The 19,939-nt window shown below is 46.4% G+C and overlaps 1 protein-coding gene across 3 annotated transcripts in view; it reads right to left on the reverse strand.

Annotated features, from left to right (window-relative positions):
- The window catches only part of Mb21d2 (Mab-21 domain containing 2), a 119,150-nt gene that overhangs the window by 83,500 nt on the left and 15,711 nt on the right, over positions 1-19,939 (reverse strand). The window contains exon 1 of one of the 3 annotated variants that reach the window (XM_076548665.1): positions 1,450-2,654. The exons of the other annotated variants lie outside the window; for them this stretch is intronic. The gene's annotated coding sequence lies outside the window, so the exon portion shown is untranslated. Of the gene's footprint in view, positions 1-1,449; positions 2,655-19,939 lie in introns of those variants that run through there. 3 annotated transcript variants of the gene reach the window in all.

A 19,939-nucleotide genomic window follows, 5' to 3' on the forward strand; every position in this document is an offset into this window, starting at 1 on the left:
TCCTGTCCTATACCCTGAAGGTTCTAATGTTCCCTTCCCAGGCACATCCCCACTGGGACACAGAGTTCATAGGACACTCCCTAGGCTGAAGCCACTAACACCAGAGCTGGCCAGCACCAACAGCCTTGACCAAGGTCTCCAAGGGGACCAACAGATGGTGAGGGGTAAGGTGCTCTGTTGTTCTCAGTACTGGCCAAGATGGAAGGCCCCTGAGCAAGCAGAGTTGAAAACAAATCTCTCTTAGGCCTCAGAAAGGCCTTCTTTCCTTCCTTCAAGCCTCCCTCTCCATCTACTGCCTCTGTCTAGTCCATTAGCAGCATCCTCATTTCTGCTAGAAGGCCAGACTGGAGGCGCTGTGCCAAGCGCAGCTCAGAGAAGGGACGTCAGTCATCACGTGGAGGGCCCGAAACGGCAGCAGGAAGGGCTGTTGGAAGCAAAAACAGAATTCCTAACTCATCAACCCCGAGGAGCTTCCGACGTTCAGAGACACTGCGCTCCCACCGCAAGTAAATCTTTAATTGATTAATGTCATCAACAATTAAAACCGGTTTTCACTGCAAAGACTACCCACAGCAAGAAAGACTCAAACTTCCTCTTAAATCCACAAAACAGTCAGCGTTGACACCTGGCCCCAGGCCAAATTCTTCACATGCCGATTCTTTCATGAGTAGAGAATGGAGAAGAAAGGTGGAGACCCTGAGCACCTACATCCCACAGGTACCCCAGGCTATACCAGCAAGGGGCTGCAGTTAAGAGTAAACACAAAACACACTGCTGCATGGAGGTTCCCCAAGAACAGAGGCAGAGGGGGGCTGAGCTAGGGCTGGAGATGTTTATTAAGGGACCTCCCCCCAGGAGAAGAGGAAGAAAGTCAGGGGAAAAAAAAAAAGCCTTCCACATCAACCTTGACTGGTACCAGATGTCTCTACCTGCGAGTCTCCCAGGAAAGGGATGGCCCAGGGCAAGCAGCTCTCTGCAACAGACCCCCCTGCCCCAAGGAGCTCACAGCTAGCAGAACTGTCTGTCTGTCTGTCTGTCTGTCTGTCTGTCTGTCTGTCTGTCTGTCTGTCTGTCGGTGCACCGCCTGTACTGTCACCAAGTCCTCCTGCCGAGGGAGCCCTGGTGGCAAGTCTGTGCACTCAATCACCCACTTATTCCACGGGCACACCCTGTCATTCTATGTATAATTAAGTCTCCAAAGGTTAAAAGTTTAAAAGTTCTATTGTTGGGAATGGGTAAAAATATGGGTAAAAATTTTCCACTCCTACTTAAAATAACTTGAAAATTGATTATCGTATTAGAGGGAAACGTATGGGAGGAGATGTAGGCTCTCCTCACTTACGAAGAGTTATAAAGATATAAACAGGCTTGTCCGAGAGATGGAGGGGAGAATTGCTACTGTAGTGGAAAACACCCAAGACTAGACAAGCCTTAGCTCCAGTGACTCACCATACAACAAAAGTTGATGACCGGGTGCTCTGTAGCCGAGTCTCCCTGTGTCAGCTGTGGGATACAGAGGGTGAGGGGCTCCTAAGGCTCCTTCCTGCCGAATATTTTATAGTTCTTACCAAAATGCCAGCTGCCGCCACCACCCCCTGTGGAAATAAGGAAATTAAACTTAACTAATAATACACAAAATTCCCTGAAGAGATGCACAGATTTGCAGTAAGTAGTAAGAAAACTGTCCTGGCAGCCACAAAGTCTGAGCTCTCTGCCAGTTTCCAGTGCTTCTGGGAAAAAGCAGCCTCCCGGCCAGGTCTTTACACAGAATCTGGTGAAGGGGATGCTGCAAACGGATCAAACCAGAAATGAACACCTCTGCCTTGTACGGACATCAGGGGAGCATGCCAGCACCAGCCTACCAGGACTGGCCAGCCCGGACTGCAAAGGCTCCTGTGAAACTATCACTGAGGAACTCAGGACAAGCAAACACAAAGAAGAGCATCCACAGGCGTCCCCAAAGGACTGGGCGCTGGCTGTCATCCTGTGTGACGTTTACACGTTCTCCAGGCTTTATAAGCCATAGGGCCCAAAGGGACTGTGAGTCAAAAGGAGCCTGGCCTCTTGTGGGGAGAACATTTACCTTCATGACTCCCTGGAAGATGCCAGGAAACAGCCCCGGAACTCTGACGTGAGGGCCCCGCGCTGCACACCATTATGGATCTCTAATGCCTACCTTGTCACTTAGCACAACACAAACCAAAGGACCAAGTGAATGAATGCCTCCGCTCCCAGGCGAAGTCCAAGGACACAAGGGATATGAGAATGCATGAGGCAACACTTGAAAATGAAACAGAAGGAAGGCAGTGAGCCCTATTGTGTAGAAGTCACACCGAGCATCATCGGATTCTCAAGAAATGCTATTCACGCTGTAGATCTCGTGCAGTTACATGCCAACTTGGAGATTTGTGTTCGCTACAGGTAAATGTGATTTTACTGGCTGGTAGAAAGCAGAGTCCTTGGTGCTGTTTTCGTGCCCTGGGTGGACATCAAGTAGCCCTGTATCTGCCCCATTCCAGTGCCCATTGCTGCATGGGCTACTCAAATCCTTTCTTTTCTACCAGTTTCCCCGTCAAGGAATTAAATCTTTGACATGTGCTTACTTTTCACTTGTAACTTTTAAAAGTTATATTGAGTCGGGCGGTAGTGGCGGCGCACGCCTTTAATCCCAGCACTAGGGAGGCAGAGGCAGGCGGATCTCTGTGAGTTCGAGGCCGGCCTGGGCTACCAAGTGAGTTCCAGGAAAGGCGCAAAGCTACATCGAGAAACCCTGTCTCCAAAAACCAAAAACCAAAAAAAAAAAAAAATTATATTGACAAGGAAAATGAAAAGAAAAAAAAAAAAAGAAATCTAGTAGCTTGTAGCCTAGTATAAGTAAGACGTGGACACAGACATGCACTTGTTAGATGAGAAAGGTCAATACAGCTATAACGAGCTACGGAAGTACAGGGAATTCAAACGATGGCTTTGGGTCAGTTCATAGCTAGGTTTGGTATTCACTGTCCGGAGCACAAACCCATGTGCACACCTCAAAAGAAGGGAGTGTAGAAGTGGTCCCTCTGAACGTACTCAGAAGACACTCTATCTCTGCAACAGTAGGGGTCAGCGATTCAAATTTCAGTCCTGGAAACGTTCTGGAAAATACGATGACGGTCCCATTGTCTGGGTGCTAGTCTGCAACTCCAAAGGTACAGGATTCCTGAGCAGTACCTTGACTTGAAAGAGGTCACCCGCCCCCCCCCCACCAACACCCCCCTCTCCCCCTCCCACCCCTGCCTGGCTTCCTCCAGCCCCTTCAGAAGCATCATCTCCCTGAATGAAGAGAGGAGCCTGTTATCATGTTTTGGAAGAACAACCTGCATCCTTGGTGGGCTGCTGCCTGAAGGCAACAGTGAATGAGGATGAAAAGGACTTGGTCTGTTTCTTCGGCTGTCTCTGGACATTTGAGACTGTGATGGCAAAGGACCTAGACCAGAGTCAATGTCACTCAAGAGTCACAGGGGCAAAGCTTCACACAATGAAAGCCAGGTCCAAAGTCGTTGGGGCTTTGGAACTATGGGATGGTTGGGATATCTCCTTGGCTTTCATAGTCAGAGTGTACTACCCATGCATGCTGTTAAAATTGTGTTTTAAGACTGGGTACAGTGGCACCTACCTGCCCATGGTCCCACCTACTTGGAAGGCTAGAGGAAAAGGATGGCCTGGTCCCAGGAGATCAAGACCAGTCTGAGCAACGTAAGATTACCCTATGCAAGAAATACATAAAATGGGACGTAAGCTGAAGACGGCGTTATTGAATTTTATTGCAATGCATAGTGACTGTTTATTTTTAAACCAGTCAGTTATGGGCGGGCAATCACTGGGCAGCTCTCCCTCCATTCTGCACTGAACTTCATTCTCTCACCACGACACGCTACTGTACAGTTCTAGTGAACTACAGCAGTCCTGAAGGTGGAGAGAAACACATGGGTTTGCTCTTCCGTCCTCTGAAAAGTCAAATATTCCGAAGAAATTCTGAAGGAAGACTCTCCCGACACGTATGTACACACACTTCTCCTACCCATGCTCTGCCTTCCTCACAGCGCCTACCATGGTACCCTGCACAAGGAGGAAGCCGGGAAGCATCCGGTGAGTATCTGAATGAGAGGACAAATGGATGAATCACTCAGACAGGAAAAAAAAAAACAAAAAAAAAAAAACAAAAAAAAACTGAGTATCATTCCCATTCCTGGGAATAAAACCTGATTCAAAAAGATTTAGTACCGTCTAACAGCCAGGAAGCCATTCTTCTGCTCCATCTGGCACAATCCAGGCCCTTAAATGATAATTATATATGTTTTTAGAAGATTAGAAATATTTGAGAGTTGAGATAAGAGCAATAAATATGATTAAGGGGGAAAAAAAAACCAGTTCCAGGTGAGAAAGAAAATCATACTCGCAAGGGTTAGATTAGACTAGAGGCTTCCTTGGGACCGTCTGCACATTCCAGATGTGACAGCAAGTGTGGGCTCCATCCCACTGCTCACAATAAAACCGCCACGACTGGGCTGGACAAACAGCACATTACTGAAGGTCTTGGAACACACAGCTAATCATTTTTCTCACCGTGGCTTATTAACACTATTTCTGTTCCCCATCCCGGCCCATGCACACTGGTTAGAAAGCCCAAGTCTTCCCCGTTGCCAGCCAAGTGTCCACAGTGATTGGCTTCAGTTCTACTCCCGTGAATAAATATCAAATGTGCGACCTTTACCACACCCTCTAGGCATGGATTATTATAATAGGAACACTGATCAGTCCCCTGGGCGTGCACAGCAGGCCGACTCTGAAGGAAGGAAGGACTTCCTAAAGGGAAAGGTAATTAATGAGACAACAGTTCCTTGAGGGTCCCCAGGCTCCCCTGCCTGGAGATCTGTCATACATCTGGGTCCCCTCAAATGGCTCAGAAGAGGCACTGTCTAGAGGTGGGACGGAGCAAACGGCAGTGCGTGGAGCTGGGAGTCAAGGCTGTCTAACGGCCACAAGGCCACAGCAACGGGACAGGGCCACATCGACTCTTTCTTGGAAGAAACAGAGGTACGAATTCCAATACAAATGGAACCCGTCTGAGCCCACCACCAAAAGTCTTCCAAACCCTGTCTCTGTCTACAGTGGCGAAGGGACCGGGACCCGTGGGGTATAAAAGACTGGCTCGAACTCTAGCAATGCCCACACGTCTAAGAATTATTTGTTTAGACTTTAATTCAACCAGGAGCCCCACCAGCTAGATTATTTTCATAATGTTTATATGTAGTCTGGATCTTTTTGTGATGATATGGGAGTTGGGATTTCATTGTTTGTTTGTTTGTTTGTTTTTTAATTACATTTTGGCCATGTGTGATGGCATACCCATTTGATCCTGGTACTGGGGAGGTAGAAGCAGGAAGATCTCTGTAAGTCTGGGACCAGCCTGGTCTATTACAGTGAGTTCTAAAATAGCCAGGGCTACACAGTGAGATACCCCCCTCTTTCTCTCCTCTCCTCTCCTCTCCTCTCCCCTCTCTCTCTCACACACACACACACACCTCTATCTCTATCTCAAAAACAAAAAGACATTTTACTAACATTTTTGAGAATTTGAGTTTATAAACTATTTTCACACAAACTGATTTCTATCAGGTTTTCAAAACAGAAAAGAAAAACAAGGGGCCAAAGGTGTAACAAGCCCAGCGGTGGTACATGGGTTTAGCCAATACAAGACCCAGAGTTCAAACCCCAACACCAAAACATAAATAAAAACAAAGCAACCACTTCCTTAAAAGCATTTCTCTTGTATTTCCAAGCATACATAAATAGCAGAAATGACATCATAAATCACTGGCTTGTGCTCAGCCAGACATTTTACCACATTTCCCCCACGTAACGAAAAAAATAAGCATCTACAGGTATAATTATTCTATTCCCCTCTCCTGTCTTCACAGAGGTGGTTCCTATCCTGAAATGGATAGGATGCATCCTCCCGTACATTCTCATACTTTTGTTACCTGTGTATTCACAGACAATGAATACTGTAGTTCAATTAGGTGGATGGTGTCCTGGGTGCCGAGTGTCCTACGACACGCTTTTCTGAACTGGTCTGAGACTGCACATCTGTCATCTCCACCCAACTCAACCTTCACCGTAAGCAGCTGCATGAAACGATGAAGTAAAGCACAAATTCTAAGACACAAGTGACTCAGGCTTCAGACTGATGGCTGAAGCGAGGCCGTTGGAGATGACAAAATCTCACACAGAACCCCACTGTGCCGCAAGCTGAGGAGAAAAAAAAAAACCCTCCTTGTCACCACTCTCTCCAGATTTTTTCATTGCACCATCAGGACCAGCAGGGAGAAGATGCTGAACGCATGAACTCAGTGCCTTGATGACCTTAAGCTAAACACTAGTCTGGGGGATGAGGTCTGTTTTGTTTTGTTTTGTTTTGTTTTGTTTTTTTAGAGACAGGGTCCCTCTGAGTAGCTTTGGAGCCTGTCCTGGAACTCACTTTGTAGACCAGGCTAGTCTCGAACTCACAGATATCCTCCTGCCTCTCCCTCCCGAGTGCCGGGAATAAAGGCGTGTGCCGCCACCACCCAGCTTATGTGGCATTTGCTCTTGAACCAATGTTACTTTATTTTGAGACAGAGTCTCCCTGTGTAGTGCTAGGTGGCCTGGAACTCACTCTGTCGACCAGGCTAAGCTCGAACTCACAGAGACTCTCCTGTCTCTACCTTGGTGCTGGGATTAAATGAGTGTGCCACCAAGCCTGGTCGAGGTTATAGTTCTTGATATTGGTGTAATGGTTACCTGAGGAAGGGGGAGGTGCTGCTTAATAGCTACAGAGTTGTCTGTGCAGGATGAAAAGTGTCCTGGATGCACTGCACAGCAAATGTTACCGTCAGACTAAACCTCTCTTCCAGAAGCTTCAGGCACTGTACCACAGTCCTACAGGGAAAAGCTAGATTTATCGATAAACAGACACACAGCTTACCTTTGAATTGGTCTCCCTATTGTTATATGTTTCAATTTCTCTAAAAGAAAAGGTTTTAAATAAAATCAGTTTAACACAATAACAATAAAACTTCTATTTCATCAGTGAGTTGTCTGGGCTTCAAAGTAAAAATAAATTTCAGTTAAACTTTTTGTTGTTGTTTTAGACCAGCTTTACCTTCTGTGGTTCTAGAACTGGCAAGTGCCTCTCAAATTGGAATATGTGATGGGCAGGTGCTTCTCAAAAGGCAGTAGGTAACAGAATCACCTCAGCAAACTGTTGAAACGCTAAGCCCAAAACACTGCATTCCAACTCGGCTCCTGGGTAAAGCCTTGGGCAGACTATACTTGAGAAAGGCATAGGACGAAGGTAAGCAAACTTTTGAAGGGGAAAAGCCAGCAGCTCTAAGGGACCAGTGAGCACAGACACTCCCAGATAGGTCAGCAGGAATCCTCCACCTCTTTGCCTAAGGACCAGCTAGCACCACGCACTCAGTGGTAGCCTATCAGAGGACGGACAGGGACACACACACACACACACACACACACACAAAGACAGATATTAACATCAGGATCAGGTTCATTCCTTTGGGGACAACCTCCTATATTTAAACTCATTAAACAAAAATAAAAGTTCTCTAACCAATCAGATTCTGCTTCTAATCTAGTACATGATGACTCTTCAGGAAGGACTTGGTCCAAAGGTCAAAGTTCAGAGCCCTGGGCAAGCCTTGAGAATCATTAACAAACTGGGAGAGAAGACTAAGAGAAAGGAAAAGTAGTTTGAAAGAGCAAACCATCTCAGAAAAGGGTCGTGGTTAGAATCTGAACACCACCTGAGTGGTAGCTGGTGGAGCTTTTCGGAAACAGCTGGACTGTGAGGATCCTGTCTCCACCAACAGGATAATTCACTGATTAGGGCACATTTTGATTTTCTTACTGGGAGATGGTAGAGACTTAAGATGAAGTGGGTCAGTGGGGACAGGCTTTTGAACGACATTATCTCGTCCCTGATGCTCTCTGCCCCCTAATCAGCTCCCGTTTTCTCCACCACGCCCTATCATCATGTTGCAACTTTGCCTCAAGCCCACAGCAATGGAACAAGCTACCCACGGGCTGAAATCTCAGGAAGTGTGGGGCAAAATACAACACCGCACCAGGTTGTTTATCTCCAGGATTTTTGTCAAGGTAACAGAATGCTAACATAAGATCAAAAAGGTTCCACAGGATGAAGAAGTAAATTCCTTTAAGCATGAACACTTAAAAAAGAATAAACTGATCTTAAAAAACAAAACTGAAGTATTACTACTCATTGGAAAAAAAAAATTGCCCACAAAATACCATGATTTCTCCTCAAGAAATGATAGTCACCAGGCTGATTTAACCAGTCTTCTGAGCAGAGATGTCTCTGTTTTATACCAAACGTGCTCAGAGAACAGAGTCAAAGCTGTTCAGCCACCGCCAGGCAATACTGTTCCCCTCACCCACATTTAGTCAGCTCTCTTAGGTGCAAAACCAGCAGCCTGCACGTGACAGAAACTGTGGCACAAGACCTCGTCCTGTTCCCCAGATCCCACTCCTCCTCAGAGACGCGCACCACCGCTGTAAGGGGAGAGGGATATACAGGTACCCTTCTCTGCAGAGAATTGCAGGCTGAAGCCGCCCACAGTGCACCAAACCTCTGCATCCACACAGATGTGGAGAGGCAGCCAGCTGGGACCAGAAGAAGGGGAGAAACTTACACAGTGCCCCCCACCTTCAGCAAACCATTTCCACTGGAAGCATGGCAAGGAAGGAAATTTTTAAAGATTTTTAGTATTTGGTTGTTTACTAAATGGACATACACAATCAATCTCCCTACCTATCTACCTATCAGTCTATCTCTGTCTGTCTATCTGTCTCATTTGTGACCTACACACACACACACACACACACACACACACACACACACACACTTGTACAAGCGCAGAAATAATTCTTCTGGCAAGTGATGAAAAGACAGGTACTTGCAATGCATCGTGGGAAACATGAGCTAAGGCATGGAAGCATGTGAGAACCCACACCAGAGAGCACTGTGGAATGGCTGGAATGCAAAGACCTGCACTGCTAGGCTCCTGGGAGAAAAGAATTCAGCGCCCGTTCTAAGAGGTTAGTTGGCTCAGAATCTCGAATTGTGCATTTAATTATTTTCACTTAATAGACAATATTCTTTAAAAACAATAAGTAAGTTTCATTATGAATAGCCCTGAAAGCACTTTCTTGAAGCTCTAGTCTGTAGGTAAATTTAATACATCTGCCCTGGCCTTGGAGTTTATTGCAGCATGATACAGACAGTTCTGTATATAACTTCCAGGGGCCTGTGTCAAGATGCCTCAAACCCAAGCCAAACTACCTTTCAAATGATTCAACAGGGAAACGAAAACTATGCATTCAAAGAACAAAGATTTGAAAAGTGTTTTGTGGACTCTCTAGAAAGCACGCACCATGACAGTCTTATACGACAACAGAATTTGCCACCTGCAATTACTGAAGTCATACTCTCAGGATTCAACTCAGTCCAAAGACTTCCTACTGAAAGAATGGAGGCCCTAAACACATGCACATCCAGTCCGCTATGAGTCTCACAAAAGAAAGCAATAAATGCTGCTCAGTGAATAAGGAACCTCTAAGAAAATGCAAGGAAGGATCCAGAGACTTCTTTGGGAAGGACAGATTTCAAGAAATACTAATGCTATTTCTGAAACCACAACTAATCATAAAAACAATGCCTTTCCACTTGTATTTATTCCTGGAACAAACAGAAACAACAAGTTTTTGTGATACCATCCCACTGATTCTGGAAAAAGCCCCCTCCCCCCTTGTTATAAGCAGTTGAAACATATTCCTGAGCCCCATGTGGGTTGGTGTAAGGATGCACTGGGCAGAAAGCATCTTGTGCACAACGAAGCCAGGTGCAACACACTCCCGTTGTTAGAGAGATAGATGGTCTGTTCCCGTGGACCACAGACGCCACAGAAATAAATCAACTAAGAAGACATTTTTTCCTCGTACTTTTAGCATTGGGAGATCATTATCAGGTAAATCTTAGACATTCAGGACACCAGACACTTAGATATCAGGACACGAGGCATACACACACACACACACACACACACACACACACACACACACACACACACACATTTATATTTGCCCTTGAAAGAAAGCTGAGTTTTTGTAAGTTGAGAGGCTTAGCATTTTTTGCCTGAAGGGGCATGACAACAAGGGGTAAACCTGAGCTGAGCTTACTTCCTGGGTGATAATTTTCTAGGTAGTGAAAAAAAACAATCCGATGCACTGACATCCTATAGCTGTAATTTGCATCCCACGCCTCTTATCCTGTTACACAGGCATGAACTCTGAAACCATGAAGCCAAGCAAATGAGCACTCTGACTTTAAAAAAAAGAAAAATGAAAAAACTATGAAACGAGTGCATTTCAATGACAAAAAATAATGTCTGTTTCAAGAATACAATATGAGGCCGAATTGAGCATCCTTCCTGCTCCTCTGAGGAATCCCTGCATATCTGGTCCAAGTAAGGCAATGGGGGTGGGTGGTGGTGGATGTGATCATTTTAAATACTAATATAAAACCTCAAAAATTGTTTTGAGTATGGAAACAATGATGGTGACCACCTTCAACCCAAATCAAATACTGTATCTTCAGGGGTAATTTCCACCACTTCCTAATGGCTTAGCCACCCAGAAAGAGGAGAAAATGAAACCAACGTTCTTTACAATTAAAATCGTAACTGTCACTTTCCAACTCCTATTTAAGTTCCTCCAGAAGCTTCCTGAGCAGATTCAGTGGGTGAGTCGCTTTATTACAGATGGGTTTGATTGGTCTCACCATCCTTAAGACTTGGTAGTACTACACTCAAGAAGCTAGCATGCTCAGTCCCAGCAAAGGCTGCTCAACCCTGAGCACAAACACCCTGCCCTGCACTACATCACCTTCTGCACCCACACCACCAACCAAGAAGGCGCCACTGTAGCACCAGCTCAACACCCTATGACTGGTGACTCTGGCCAGAGTCTTGGGTTTCCTGTCCTGTCGGCAGCATAAAAATACCCTGGCCAAGCTACTTAAAGGAGAAAGGTCTGTTACTGTTTCCATTCAAAGAGACAGCCCATCATGGCAGGAGCTTGGCTGGCACTGGTCACACTGTGTTCACAGCCGAGAAGCAGAGAAACGGTGCCAGTACCCAGCTCCCTTCCTGTCTTGCAGAGCTCAGGGTCTCTGTTCAGGGAATGGTGCCATCCACAGCGGGAGGGTCTTCCTAACTCAATTAGGACAATCAAGATAATCCCCCACAGGGACGATCCGATTGCTTCAAGGCCTGTCTCCCAGGTGGGTCTGAATTCTGCCAAGGCGACAACAAAACCATCACAACCAGCCTCACTCGCCTCTCCGGGTTTCCCACATTTGCAGCTCTGGCTGGCCTGGAATTCACCACATAAACCTGCATAAACATAAAGCTGCAAACTCACAGGGATCTGCCTGCCTCTGCCTCTCAGGTGATGGATTAAAGGTAACGGCCACCATGTTCCTATGTGGTTTCTTAAGTACATATCAAGTACCTTTTAAAAAAAAAAAAAAAAAAAAACCCAGGCCTTATAGACACCCAGTAAACCACACCACAGCAACAATAATTACGATGTATAGAAACAAAGCTTGAGGAATGGCTCGGAAATTAAAGGTCACTTGCTGTTCATGCAGAGGACCTGAATTCAGTTCCCAGCACTCTCAAGGCAGTTTGTTAACTCCAGTTCCGGGGCTTCTGACACCCTTGTCTGGCCTCCCCAGGCACTGCGTGGAGGTGGTACACAGACATACATGCACCCCAAACATCCATAAACGTAAGTAAAATAAATTTTGTTTCTTTAAGAGTTATAGAAAGACCAGGGTTCCTCATGACATACTGCTCTATAACTTTTAAGAGTTATAGAGCCCACAGAGGCTCCCCAGGAAGGCCTCACTCAAGGTCAGAAAGTCTGAGCTTGCTTTGCCCAGCAGGGCTGCATAATGGGATGATTTGGCCAAAGGTGTGGGTACCAGGTGTTTTGAAGGGTCTACACTTGTTGGTGCTTTATACCTTGACCTTGGAAGGGGGAAGTCTTTTGCTTCTCCCCTTGCTGATGTATAAAAGGCCCATTATGAATGAAGTCAGGGCTGCTGGGTATTGACCCAGGGCCCTCCCAAAGCTGTCCTGTGTCTCTCTGTCTTTCTCTCCATCTAGGCCTACATTTCTATCTAATACTTCTTCATTCCTCACTCCTCCCAGGAACACTTCGACAGGTCAGAACAGGTCCCCGACACAGAAACAGACAAGAAGAGGCAGGGTAGGGGCTCACACTAAGAGCTGTCCAAACTCAAAGCCTTTGTTCTTTGGTATTTTCTTATCTCTACAAAACATCAGAAAAGTATGAGTCGGGTGTCACTAGGAGCCCTTCCTGACTAACACTGTCATTTCCAGTCACTCTGAACTACTACAGAACGCCATACACCTGGGCTCACCTTGCTCTGACTAGTCACATGTCTGTGGCCATGAGACTTGAAGGTTTAGGCATTGGAACAGGACGGAAGAGAGCAGTATGTCATGAGGAACCCTGGTCTTTGCCTGGCTCCATCCAGTGCAGCAGTTCTCAACCTGTGGGTCGTGACCCCCTTGGCAGGGCAGAACAACCCTTTCACAGGGGTGGCCTAAGATCATCGGAAAACACAGACATTTACACTACAATTCATAACAGGAGCAAAATTACAGTTACAAAGTAGCAACAAAAATAATTTTATGGTTGGGGGGGGGTCACCACAACATAAGAAACCACTGATCTGGCGTTTCACACATGGATAGAGCCCTGTGGCATCAGTTCCCTCTACACATACACCCCAATACACACACACACACACACACACACCCCATGGAGAGGGAGAGAGTTTAGGAGGCAGGCCATGCGCTGGTGTGGAATATTAACTAGGTAAAGGTGTTTTACATTTGTTTATGTTGCATTTGTTTAATTATGTTGCTGTTTCGCCTTCCTGTCTAGGGCACCTGATTGGTCTAATAAAAAGCTGAATGGCCAATACCTAGGAAGGGAGAGGGACAGGCAGGGCTGGCGGGCAGAGAGAATAAGTAGGCGGAGAAAGCTAGACTGGGAAGAGGAGGAGGAGGAGGGAGCAAGGGAGAAGGAAAGGGAGGTGTCCAGGGTAAGCCAGGCGAGAGCCAACAAGCAGCCACGGAGTAGAACATACAGGAAAAAAAGGTAAAAAGGCCTGAGGCAAAACACAAATCAAGAGAAACAGATTGAAATAAGAGCTAAGATAGAGCCGAGCATTCATAATTAATAAGAAGTCTCCGTGTCTGGATTTGGGAGCTGGTTAGTGGCCCGAAAAAGAAAGGCTGTGACAATCCCCACTCCCACTGCCAACACAAAACCAAAGGATGAGCTGTAGACGAACTTAGCTTTGGTGTGGCTCACAGTTTAACCCCCAGCACTACCAAGACAGAAAACAAAAGCAACCTCAACAAACTGTATAACATTATGACACGCTCCTGGGTGCCTTATGCACATCAACTCAAAGAACCTCAATAAGCTCCGCGTTTCTTTCTTTATTCAATATAAACACTGGGCACCTGCTCTCGGCAGAGAAGGCTGGGAGATGGCATTTGTCACATGAATACGTGTGTACAGAAAAGGCTCAGAGAGGGTTAAGTGGCTTGTTGAGCCAGTGCCAAGTCACAGACAACAGTTCAGAAAGCCTATCATAACAAGACACAGGATGATGTTCTCAAAACACCTCCAGTAACTTTTAAACTCAATACAAAGGGCTTTAATACACATCATCCCATTCAACCCATTAGATCTATGGCTTGCTTCTGAGAACACTGCTTCCTCCTCTCCTCAAATGTTGGATAACACAAGTCATTTTGTCAAGAGAAGACTGGAGCATGGCATTTTTTATTTCTGATGAGTCATATACCATCACGTTAGAGGGACTTCTTCCTTCTTCCCATACATAACAGAGTTATGCCTAACATGTCCATGTGCCAGTGTCAAGAAAGCAAGTGACCTCACAAAGAGCAAATGCCCAGTTACCAAACTAAGCCTGCCTCATAAGCTGGCAGCCTCGACTCCATCTTGCATACATTTATTCTGTCCTAAGGCTTATTTATTACCCTCTGTAGCCCTCCTAGAGACTTGGAATTAGGTGGGAAAGAGGAAAAACATTTCCAATCCAGAGAGTTATTTGATGTTGGAATATCAAGAAAGGCCCACACGGCCATAATTTTTCATGATAAACCATAAATGCACGTTTTCGTATACTCATGAGAATTTTTAGATGTTACCATCACATTCAATCATGTGTTTGTATTTATTATAATGAGGGCAAAACAAGATAGATCTGCAAGCTACATTCAGGGGTGCAGATGGCCAATTCATAACATGTGGATTAGAATACCAGATGTAATAGAAGACGAGAAAGAAAAAAAAAATCACAAGAAGTACTGACTTTTGCTTTTTCCAGCCCGGTAGAGAGAAGCATGTGGCAGTATGTGGAAATTCCTATGAGAGAAGAAGATGGCAGGTACTCCCTCACTGCAGAACATCTTCAAATACTTCCCTACACAGGGTTAATACAACACCAACATAGCCCCCTGGCACCTAGTTTTCAATCAAGAAATGTTCCTTCTTCTGTTATTTCTATTGCTATTAAGACAAGAAAAGCCCAGGGGTCTGCCCTATTGGCTGTGTAAACACTGGCAGGTTACACTTGGCCCTCTGTATCCTCGGGGTTTGCACACATAGATTCAACTAACAGGGACCAACACATAGGAAAAATACAGAAAATTGCATCTGTATTTAGCTTATACTGGCATTATTCACACTGCATTGTCTATTTCTCACGTGTGTGTATGTGTGGTGGGTATACATATGTGTCGGCATGTTTTCAAGTGTGGTGGTACAAGTGTGAGCTTGGGTATAAATACACATGAGTGTGAATGTGTGTGCAGGCCATCCTCTTTACTTATTCTCTACCTTACAGACTGAGGCAGGGTCTCTCTCACTCGACACAGAGCTCACCCATTTCACTAGTCTCGCTCCAGGGGTCCCCACCTCTACGTCCTGAGTGCCAGCCACCAATCCTACCAGCTTTGACATGTCGGCCAGGGAACTGAAATCTTCTCCTCACACTTGTGCAGCAAGCACTTTATCCACTGGGCCACCTTTTCAGTGTTGGCTACTGTAAGTGACCTGAGCATAAAACATTAAGGGGGGGGGGGGGCATTATATACAAATTCTAGGCCATGTTATAGAAGGAGCTTGAACATCCAAAGATGTGGGTGTCCTTGGGGGGGGGGGGTCCATGAATCCATTCTCATGAATCATGAGGGTCACTGTGCTTAACATCTCTACATCAGCATCAGCATCTCCCCAATCTACTGGCCACACACCAAGCTTCAAGATGTGTTAGGTCCCACTGTTACTGCAGAGGTGATGGAGGAGCCCTTCCCAAGGCAAAGCACGGGACTCGAGATAAGAAAGACTTCCTGAGCTGTAAACTCAAGCCAAAGGTTTAACGAACTGTCTTCCAACTGGATTTTTAGGCATCACGTTTACGCCATCTGCACCTTCAATGCTTAGTCTGCGGAATAAGAAAATACAACACCATGTATTTTACAAGATTGAGAATTAAAACGTCATGCCACCGTTAACCATCATTAGCCCAAACATTATGTACGAGGCGTCTGTTCCACAGAAGCACCCCGAGACCACCAGGAGGCTCTCCCGGCACCTCCTTGCTGCCCACAGAGGGAACTGAGCTGAGTCCCATCCCCGGACCCTGCCATTGACCTTAGGGTCCACTACCTTGGGCTCCCAGTGTCATCCTCACACTCACCAGGGCCTGAGACTTGAGACGATGCCCCCATTTCACCAACAGGTGAGGAGTGGAGGACACTGAGTTTTCTGAACCCACACTTCACCCTGCTACCTGCATTACTCAGAGATCCCCCAAAGAAAGACAAGGGCATCCTAATTCAAGCATCTGCTAGATTCGCTTTAATTTGCAGTCACTGCTTGTTAACAGGGCCAGTACAGGCAGACTCAGGGCAAATATAACAGTTATCCAAAAGCGGAACACAGCACTGTAATTACCCTAATGTTCCTAATAGAGTTACACAATGGGCAGAGAATTATGTACAGAGGGGGGGAAATTGTATTAGACACCTCTGAACCTCTGAAATTGTATTACTTAGAACCTTGGCAAATGAGCAGTTAAGTATTTAAAGAAGATTAAGATGAATTTCCCATTTGGTGTCTGACTTAATTTGCAAGACAATATTTGGCTGTCACCTTCAGTGTGAACTGCTCAGGGCCTTCCTGGTGCCTTCCACTCCGTAGTTCCACTTCCCTTAAGCACGCACGCCCGCGCCCCCCCCCCCACCAGCTGTCATGCCACCAACCGCAGCCTGCAGGCGCTGCTGGGGTACCAGCCTCACCACAAGGGCTTGCACTCTCCTGGAGCTGAGTCACCACTGTGCTGAGGGCCAGGGAAGTGTGTCATGCGTGATGTCATAACTTCCTCAAACGAGAATGCACAAACTTGCTTTCCAGAAATTCCATTAAAAAGTGAATGCCTGCCTGCCAAGCCACAACAAAATTCCATGCTGAATGGGAATTTAACATCCTTAGCTCTTCCACAAACGTCCTATGAAACCAGAGAAAACGCACTATGGACCGAATCCTGAGCCACTGAGTGGGAAGGGAAGCCCAGCTTCCTATGAATACAGAAGGGAACCTGCGGGCTGCAGAGAGAGTGGCTGGCTGGCTGGCATCTAACCCAGTGGTTTTATGAGAAAAACTCCGCTATCCCCGGAACATCTGGGAAATCTCCTTAGCAGCTCTCGGCACTATAAAAACAGCTGCATCAGATGCTACTGGGGGTCAGTCCAGGCTCCCCTCACTGACCCCAGGGCTTGTTTCCTCTCTCTTGAAATACCCTAGCCCCATTCTATCCAGTCGGGCTCTTCTCTCCTAATTGGATTAAAGTAGGGCATGGCTTTCCAAGCTTTTTGCTCAGCCCTCTATCTGACTTCTCCTGAAGATAAGGAGACAGCTCTTTTCACTTTGAAATCTTCACCCCCTCACCCTGAAAGGAAGACAATGGGTAACTAGAACAAATATACACGCTTTTAGAATCTTACAAACTTTTTTTCTGGTGGTGTGAATAAAACATACAGTCTTAAGTCTTTCTGAGATGGCAATTTGAGCTTCTACTACTATTTCTGAAACAGACTGAAACCTCCTCCCGCACCAGCCCCTTGTCCTAGCCCGTAAGAAGCTCGCCTTCAGACACCACACCCTGCACTTCATCTTCTGCCTCCCACCTCAGCAACAGGAACATGCGTTTTGTTATGGTTTGAATGTAAAATGTTCCCCATAGGCTCATGTGTTTGAACACTCAGTCCCCAGCAGGTGGCGCTGTTTGGGAAGTTTGTAGACTCATTAGGAGGTGGAGTCTTGGCAGAGTAAATCCATCACTGAGGGTAGGCTTTGAGGTTTTATAGTCCGGTCCCTCTTACTGTCCACTCTCTGCTTCCTGACTGCAAATGCCATGCGGTCAGTCAACTTCCTCCTCCCGGCCACACTGCTTCCCTGGCTGCTGCCTGGCTCCCTGGCAGAGGATGTATCCCTCTGGAACAGTAAGCCTAAACAAATCCTTTCTCCCTTAAAGTGTTTTTGCCGGGAGATTGTATCACAGCAACAGAAAGGTAACTAATACTCACACCAAGCAGGAGGTCACCCAGTTCATGTGACAACTATTCCTTCAAGGAGATTGACGTTAGGCTTTTCCTCAGTCACATACAGACACAGATTAAGAGTGGCAGTACAGAAAAGACTGATAGGAAATCCTCTTTGATTTCCTGTCAAACTGGTCAACTGGTTCAGCGGTGAAAGGCATGTGCCATGCAGGCCTGGCAATGCCGGCTTAGTCCTTATAACTCATATAAAGCGGAAGGAGAAAACCGACTCCATGGAGCTGTTCCTCGACTCCTCAGAAGGATCGGGGTCATCCTGAGCTTCATAGGAAGTCTGGGTGTGAACCCCACATCCCCACCCAAACACACCCCAATCAGACCTAACATGGATCACTCCTAAATTCTCCCTGTCTTCTTTACTAGCATAAACATCAACATATGCAACAATGTTAATTCCTCCAATCCAGGCAAGATTTTTTTTTAGTGTGCGTGTGGTATGCGTGTGTATGTGTCCATGCATGCACACAAGTATGGACATTAGTACACACGTGTCTGTGGGCGTGGAGGCTATAAAGGACACTTTGGGTGTCTTCCTCAATCATTCTCCATCTCCGTTTTTGAGACAGCCTCTCTCTCACTGAACCTGGAGCTCATGGATTGGCTAAAATGGCCGGCCAGCAGGCTCCAAGGATCTGAGGACCTCCGCCTCAGTGCTGAGATTACAGGGCCTGCCGTGGAGCTGGCTTCTCACCCAAGTGCTGGGAATTCAAACTCAGTGTTTATGTTTGTGCTGACTGAGCTGTCTCCCCGGCCTTGGCCCTTGGCGAGAGGGCTTTAATCCACGTAATTAGTTTAGTGGTGTGGAGAGGCGCTTCTCCACCCTGAAGGCCCAGTGGGGAGGGCGTGCACAATGACCAGACTAAGCGCCTCATTTGGCCAATCCTAGACCGCGAAACGTCCGGGAAAGAACTATTTAAAGGGAAAAGAAATGTCTTTGTGTTTCCTGGAAAAAAAAATCACCTAGCTTTCTTTTATCGACAAAACCTGGAACAGACAAGAGGAGTTTCTACCCTGTGTCCTCAACCATTGGTTGACAAAACATTTTCACAGAGCACTGCAGGAGCCCTGAGCAGATCTCACTTGCTCCTGGACCTCTAGCCGCCACACCCATCTCAGCGTGGAGAATCCCGGGAGAATGGGGTCTGCGGAAGAGGCTTCCTGTTCCCTGTGCCTCAGGGAAGACCCAAATAAGCACTGTCAGCCTTTAATGAAAGCCTATGAAGTTGGCTTTTCCCTTCAAATTCTTTAGGATCTACCACAGGCTACACAATGAAGGTGAGCCACGTTCTCTTGCTCCTGCTGTACTCAGGAAGTCTCTAACACTCACGACAGCTTGCCCAGTGTCACTTGGGGCTCCAGTCTGCCTGGCCCCAGGCCCACACTCTCCCTTCTCACTGCACCACTGTGGACCTTTCCTGTGGTTCTGTGGGGGACCCACTCCCACCTTTTTCCCCAGGGTACTCTTGAGTAAGGGATAAGAGATTTAGATAGAAGGATAGAGAAGAGAGAAACAGATAGACAGGATAGCCTTGGGAGGGCTTGGATCCTTATCCACCGCCCCTTCTGACTCTTCTAAGGGGTTTTTAAAGGAATGCCAAGGGGCAAGGCAAAAGTCTTTCCCTTGCTAAATCAAACCACACCGCACATCAAAATGTAGACCCTTCCAAACCCCTGGCAACTACACACCCAAGTGGTCAAGCAATCCTCTAATGCAGCTCTGCTGGGTAAAGCAGGCTCAGATCTCAATAGGAAACCTTTGTGGGCCTCCACACTGTTCCTCTTCCATGACGACTCTATCCTTCCTTTCCAGACACAGAGGGATGGATAGAACAGCTCTGTTCACCTCAGACAACAAAACTTAACATGGGAACTAAAAAAATTTTGCCTAAACCACAGCTAGAAACCAAATTGTCCAAGTCAGCTTCATTCCCATTAGCAGAAATTATCAACACCACAATTCTTAGTTACCAAATATCTCAATAGGCAATAATCTAAGCGTGGGCTGGAGAGATGGCTCAAAGGTTAAGAGCACCGACTGCTCTTCCAGAGGTCCTGAGTTAAATTCCCAGCAA

Source organism: Peromyscus maniculatus, chromosome 12 (assembly GCF_049852395.1).
Source record: "Peromyscus maniculatus bairdii isolate BWxNUB_F1_BW_parent chromosome 12, HU_Pman_BW_mat_3.1, whole genome shotgun sequence".
NCBI lineage: Eukaryota > Metazoa > Chordata > Mammalia > Rodentia > Cricetidae > Peromyscus > Peromyscus maniculatus.